This window comes from Rattus rattus, chromosome 8, assembly GCF_011064425.1.
Source record: "Rattus rattus isolate New Zealand chromosome 8, Rrattus_CSIRO_v1, whole genome shotgun sequence".
NCBI classification, from domain to species: Eukaryota; Metazoa; Chordata; class Mammalia; order Rodentia; family Muridae; genus Rattus; species Rattus rattus.
Genome location: NC_046161.1, coordinates 40,506,681 through 40,514,133, shown reverse-complemented (window position 1 = coordinate 40,514,133; position 7,453 = coordinate 40,506,681). Strand labels below are relative to the sequence as shown.

At 44.0% G+C, this 7,453-nt stretch overlaps 1 pseudogene; it reads right to left on the bottom strand.

Moving 5' to 3' along the window:
* Positions 1-384: 384 nt before the first annotated feature.
* On the bottom strand, positions 385-2,210 carry LOC116908162 (annotated as a pseudogene).
* Between the last annotated feature and the right edge of the window lie 5,243 nt (positions 2,211-7,453).

Sequence of the window (7,453 nt, the reverse complement as noted above, 5' to 3'; positions counted from 1 at the left end):
CTCTCCAGGGCCTACCTAATGCCAGCACGAGTTCTTTATCACCCACTACTTCTGCGAAGGTACAGGTGTGGCCCGAGAGCCCTCTAAGACCCTCATTCCCATCCCCTGACCTCCACAGCCAAGGCTGAGCTCTCATGACTCACAGGTGCTGATGAGGAAGTCCTGGCAGCCATGTTGAAAAGTACATCTATTTTGATTCTTTGAAGTAGGGGCTATTGTCACCCAGATTGCCCTAAAGTTGCTCTGTAGCTGAGAACGAGTTGAACTCCTGATCCTCCTGCCTTTACTTCTCTTCTGTAAAGGCCATAGGCATGTGAAACCATATCCAGTTGGATGTTTTTTTTGTTTGTTTGTTTGGTTTGTTTTTTTTTAGTATAACTTCAGTTTTATTTTCCCATGGTATTTTTCTTTCTGCCTTCATGAAATCACCTCTTTACATTGGCTTTGGTGGAGGTCGTGGTGCAGCGCCAGCAGGTCTGTATCGTGGTGGGGGTGTTCGGTCCTTCCAGGCCTCACGAGATCGATTCCTGACGACCTTGCTATGAATGGCACAGCTCACGCAGTAGTGCAGCTTGACGTAGAGCTTGTGAAGCACGTAAGCGTCAAAGACGCTTGCTTCAGATATGTCCCTGACTGCAGCGGCTTCTACAATGTTCCGGATGACGAACTTCTTAATGGCCTTATCCTTGGGCACGCACCGGGCGCAGTTCGTGCAGCGAATTGGCTGCACGGCCCTTTTTGGCTCGACCGTTGTTTCTCCTTTTTTTGGTCTGTGAATAAAAAAAGACGCTATTAGAAAAGAGGTGAGACTACAGCCCTTTCTGGCTGGCCACAGCCCCGTCACCCATAGAAGTCCCCGGGCACGTCAATTCCGGGCTGGATGGACACTCTGTCACTTCCTCCTCCAAGGCTTTTCGGATGTTTTGTTATTAAATAAAATTCATCCTTTAGTTTAATGTTCATTTGTTGTTTTGTATATTCTATAGGACTGGAGAGCTTATAATATTGTATTTCTGTTATTGCAGTACCATATAGGATAATTTCTCTGTCCTAAAAATTCCCTGTACTCAACGAGGTATATTAATGCATACCTGTGGCCTAGAAGTTGGGAAGCAGAGGCAGGAGGCTTTTGACTACATAGCTAAGTTCAAGGCCAGCAGAGCTATGTGACACTCTGTCTCAAAACAAACAAAGAAAAGAATCACCATGCTCCATTTGTTGTTCTTGTTACAGGGCCTTACGGTTGTGGTTTTTTTTCTGTGCACATGTTCCTACAAGTGTGCATGTGTGTGCCCATGGAGGCCACAGTTGCTCTTTTTGAGTTAGGATTGATCACTGAACTTGAAGTTCACCTATCTGGTGAGACTGGCTGACCAGTGAGCCCCTGGCTTCCTCCTATTTCTGCTTCCAGCCCTGGAATCACAGGCACGTGCTGCCCGGCCAAGCATAAAGCGCCAGACTTTGACGCTAAGTGTTTCACCCACAGAGCCTCTTCTCAACCTGGTTCTTTTCTTCTTGAAGAACAGAACTATTGAGAAACAGTAAATAAGTAGAAGTTTATTTAACAAATACATAAAGCCCAAAGAGAGGTGGAAGTGGGTTGTTCCAAGGCAGGAGAGCAGTAGCATAATGGATTTCATGTTTGGGGTTTTAAAGGAGTTTTTAATGACTATTTTTTTTTTAAGATTTATTTATTTGATGTATATATGAGTACACTGTCGCTGTCTTCAGACACACCAGAAGAGGGCATCGGATTCCATTACAGATGGTTGTGAGCCACCATGTGGTTGCTGGGAATTGAACTCAGGACCTCTGGAAGAGCAGTCAGTGCCCTTAACCACTGAGCCATCTCTCCAGCCCTTAATGACTATTATTAAAGTAGGTGTTTTATTCATGATTTGCGTAAGATGAGTATTTTGCCTCCCAAATCAGGATAGATGGGCTCTCTCTTGTATAGTATTTCTTCCCGTGATCCTCCAGCAAGACTCATTAGAGGAGAATGCAGACCTTTGTTGGTAGTATCTGTGGTGGATGGGAGAGTGCCCCGGTGCCTTAATTTCTGATAGGATGGCAACACCCTATCTGCAGCTTCAAGGACACTTAGCCACAGAGCTGCCTTCTGACCAGCAGCTTCCAAGCAGCAGCACTGGTTTTCTCACCTACCTTGGATCTCTCTTTTTGAGATGTTCAAGATCAAGGACTGAGCTCATGGCCGTTAATCAGTGAAGGAAATCAATGCTTTATCCTGGAAGCTGGGGCCGACCGTACAATCAGAAGCAGAACTCTGGCTGTCTAAGGGACTTATTCCCAGCTCCACCACTCCTGTCTCTCTTCTATCTAAGTCTCCCTGACCCACCCCTCCCCAACCTAAACACTGGTTTTATTTTTTATTGTTAATACTTTTTACTTTTGCAGTATAGTTAGAATCATATATAGTACATGACTTTCTTAGATTAGCTTCTTTTCATTTAATATCCATTACATTTTCTCTGTGCCTTTTGAGAACTTTTGTTTTGTTTTGTTTTGCTTTGCTTTGCTTTGCTTCAAGGGTTTCTTCTCTTTGTAGCTCTGGCTGTCCTAGAACTCTCTCTGTAGACCAGGCTGGCCTTGAACTCAAAGATCCACCAGCTCTGCCTCCCAAGTGCTGGGGTTAAAGTTGGGTGCCAGCATGTCTAGTCCACTGCCATGTTGTTTTCAGGTTAATACAGCACATTTCTCTTTAGCATTCAATATCCACTGTATTGATGTACCACAGTTTGTTCATTCTCTGTGGAAGAACATTTGGGCAGGGAGGCTAAAGAGACTGCTTGGCAGGTAAGAAGTCTTGCTGAGCAAACATGGGGTCTTGAGTCTTTGTCCTAACACACACACACATAAAGAGCCAGAGGTGACCACACATGGCTGCAAACCCAGTGCTATCAGGGAGCAGAGACAAGATGGTCACTGGGATCACACACACACACACACACACACACACACACACACACACACACACACACCACACCCATCCACATCATCTCCCACACCCACACACTCACACCCACATCCAATCAATACATTTTCAAAAAAGAACATGTTGATGACTTCCTAGTGTTGGCAGTTATGAGTAAAGCTGTTATAAACATCCATGTGCGTGTTTGTGTGTGTACATAAATTTAAAACTCATTTGCATAATTACAGAGGCAAGTGACTGTTTTCCACACAGTGATACTTCATTTTGTTTCTTGAAAAGTGACTAAATTGGTTTACATGTTCACCATCAAAGAATGGGAGTCCCGGCTGTTCCACAGCCTTCCCAGTCTTCCCAGTCTTCCCAGTCTGGGGTTTTGACCAAATAATAATTGTGCAGTGTTTGCCTATTTATTCATTTACTTATTTAGTATTGAGGATTGAAGTTAGGACCTGGTACATGCTGGGCGAGTGCTCCATCACTGAGTTATATCCCCAATTATCTTCCTTCCTGTCTTTCTCCCAGCTTTCTTCCCTTCCTGTTTCTTTCCTCTTCTCCCTCTGTTTCTCCCTCTCTCCCTTCCTTCCTTTTATCCCCTCCCTCCTTCCCTTCCTTCCTTTATTCTTCCTTTCCTCCCTCCCTCTTGCTTGTCCAGACTCCTATTAAACGTGAACTCCTGCTCGTCCTGCCCCTGTGTCCTGAGTGTGGGTTTCAGGCATGCACCATTACGTCTGGTTGTATGGGTCAGGGTTTGAACCCACGGCTTTATCCATACAATAGGCAAACACTCTACCAGCTGAGCTGCATCCCAGCTTTAATCTTTTGATGCTCCTGACTCAGCCCCAAGAGGAGCTTGATTTACCCAACACTAGGCCAGGCCTAATGTTGTTTGAGTTGCAATTTGCCAATGACATGTGTTTGCCTTGTGTATATCTCCTTGGGACAGTTCAGATTCTTTTGTTCAATTCTCAGTATGTAGCTCAAGCTGGCCTCAAACTCATGACCATCCTGCCTCACTCTAATTGCATACATGTGTGTGCACCTCCAAGTCCACTCTTTTGCTTGTTTTTACAATGAGAGTGTTTGCGTTTGTATTGTTTTGTATTTTTAAAATGTTGGGGCTGAGGCTAGTCCTTAGTTGCAGACTTTTACCTAGCTTGTATGACACCCTAGGTTTGATATCCAGTAACCCCCATAGACAGGGAAAGAGAGCTTTTTCCTGTGCTTATTTCTATCTTGCTTTTCATGTAAGAAATCTTCCCAAGTTACCATTAGAGATGTAATCAATTCCTTCTTTGTAGCTATGTAATATTTCACAGTATGGTTGATCTATTTCATTAAACATTTACTGTGAGTGGTTATTTTTGTAAAGATGTACTACTTATTTTAAATTTTATGTGTTATGGGTGTTTCGCTTGAATGTACATTTGAGTACTTTAGTGCCAGCTGCCCTCAGAGACCAGAAGAGGGCATGGGATCCCTGGAACTGGAGTTATAGATAGTTGTGACCTGCCAAGTGGGTACTGGGAACAGAACTCAGATCCTCTGGAAGAGTAGCAAGTGTTCTTAAACCACTGAGCCATCTCTCTAGCTCCCCAGATTTACCTATTTTTTTTCTTTTTTTTTTTTTCGGAGCTGGGGACCGAACCCAGGGCCTTGCGTTTGCTAGGCAAGCACTCTACCACTGAGCTAAATCCCCAACCCCTTACCTATTTTTTTTAAAAACATATTTATTTATTATATATGAGTACACTGTCACTGTCTTCAGACGCAACCAGAAGAGGGCATCGGATCTCATTACAGATGGTTGTGAGCCACCATGTAGTTGCTGGGATTGGAACTCAGGACCTCTGGAAGAGCAATCAGTGCTCTTAACCACTGAGCCATCTCTCCAACCCAAGATTTACCTATTTTTGCGTATGTGTATGTACAATTATGTGTGCACTACATGTATGCATGTGCATGCAGAAGCCAGAAGAGAGTATCAGATTCTCCTGAAATTAGAGTTACAAATGAGTGTGAGTCCCTGCCTCAGCCTCCAGAGTAGCCGGATTTGATTGTTCATTCATTTATTTTACATGAATGATGGAAATTGAACTCAGGTCATCTGGAAAACAGTACATGCTCTCTCTCCATCCCTCCATCCCTTCGTCCCCTATTAGTGGTTATTCTTGCCATTTCCATGCCTCAGTTCTATCTGAACACAAGGGCATATCCATTTCCAAAGACAGGAGGCTTCAGAGGGTGGCTTGGAGTTCCAGAACTGGGATCAGCCTGAAGTTGAAGCCCAGCCCTTCATGTTCATGCTCATGTCCATATGTCACCTGCTCTCTGCATCACAGGTTCTTCACTGTCCCCTTTGTAACCATACCGTAGATACCACCCATAGAGCTGGAAGAATTTCATATCCTGTAGACAGAGAACAAAGGAGTCCTGCAGGTTCAAGGCCAGATTGTCCTACAGAGCAAGCTATGAGCTAGCTATGGTTATGCAGTAAGACCCTGTGTCAAGAAGAGAAAGAGATGACAAAAGAATTGAATTTATTATATAAGGAGCAGAATATGGCACAAAAGGGGTAATTGTCATCTCTTATTATCACAAGATAGATTTTTGTGGGGTTTTTTGGGGGGTGAGTGGGTGGGTGTTGAAGCACCTCTATAACCAAGACTAGCCAGAAATTCTTATGCAACCCACGCTGGCCTTGAACTGAAAACAGCCTCCTGCTTTAGAGCCCCGAGTATTGGAATTACAGGTGTGGAATGGCCACAGCTGGTCTCTCAAATAGATTTTTTTTTTTTTAAGATTTATTTATTTATTATATATAAGTACACTGTAGCTGTCTTCAGATACACCAGAAGAGGGCATCGGATCTCTTTACAGATGGTTGTGAGCCATCATGTGGTTGCTGGGAACTGTACTCAGGACCTCTGGAAGAGCAGTCGGGTGCTCTTAACCGCTGAGCCATCTCTCCAGCCCTCAAATAGATTCTTAGCAATGTACTTGTTTAAAGGGTAGGTACATTAAAAAAATTATATATATATATATATATATATATATTTCCTTGCTATATTATCCAGACTATTCTAATTAGCTAAAGTGATCCTCCTGGGACTAGAGAGATGACTCAGTGGTTAAGAGCACTGGTTGTAGCTTGATGATGGTGGCCTTTAATCCCAGCATTGGGGATGCAGAGGCAGTTGGTTCTCTGTGAGTTCAAGGTCAGCCTGGTCTACAGAGGAGTTTCAGGACAGTCAAGGTTATACAGAAAGATCTTGTTTCAAAAACAAACAAACAAAAAAAGTGAACTGGTGGCTCTTCCAGAGGACACATGTCCTATTCCCAGCCAGAGTTCACATGACAGTCAGCTCCTATCTGTCTGTAACTCCAGTCCTAGGGGATCTGATGCCCTCCTCTGGCTTCTACAGGTACTATATGCACATGGTGTACAAACAGACAGATAGGCAGAACAATCATACACCTAAAATAAAGGTTAAAAATTAAAAATCAAGAAAGTGACCTTTCTGCCTTGGTCTCCACCAGGCCTAGTCTTCAATGAAATTATATTCGCGGCTGTGGGCAAGGGAAGCACAGCACAAAGCCCTAGTCCTACCTGTCCTGCCACTGATTGTCAGCCTTGAGCACACTGCTCCAGTCATTGCATATCTGAAGAGACTACTTAAAATTCTATTTGATTGGGACAGTATATGCTGTTTTAATCATGTGTATACATGTGGTCTGTGTGGGTGCATTCATGTAAGTGTAGTTGCCCATAAAGGCCAGAAGAGGGTACTGGATCCTACGGAGCTGGAGTTATAGGGTGATGTAAGCCATGGGACTTGGGGGCTAGGGAACCAACTTGGGTCCTCTGAAAGAGCAGTGGGTACGCTTAACCACTGAGCCATCTCTCCAGCTCCGGGATTTTCAAATATAGGATATCTCCCTGGGTTCAATCTGTACTACAACCAAAAATGAGGAGCCTTAAAGCTTGAAGAAAAATTTTATAGGGCTGGGAATGCCTAAGATGCATAAAACCCTGGACTGATCTCGAAGAATTGTGTGAGCCCCAAGCATGGTGGCACCCAGGAAGGAAGGAGGCAGGAAGGTCTTACGTGCATAGCTGCATAGTGAATCGGAGGCTCTTGGGCTACATTTCCATCTTAGGAGCAAACAACCAATCTAGGATTCTCATGAATAGAGGACAGCATTAAAATGGGGGGTGCGGGAGGATTCAGAATATTAGGGTGTCTTAGACCTTCACTTATGATAAAACACCATGACTAAAAGCAAAGTGGAGAGGAAAGGACTTATTTCCCTTACGACTCTCAGATCACAGCCTGTCACAGACAGAAGTCAGGGTAGGAACTAGAGCCATAGAATGTTGTTGCTTACTGACTCACTCTGTGTGCTTTCTCACACAAAGTGGCACCACCCACCGTGGGGTGGGCCCATCAATTATTAATCAAGAAATACCCCCCTAGACTGCCTACATGACAATCTGATGAA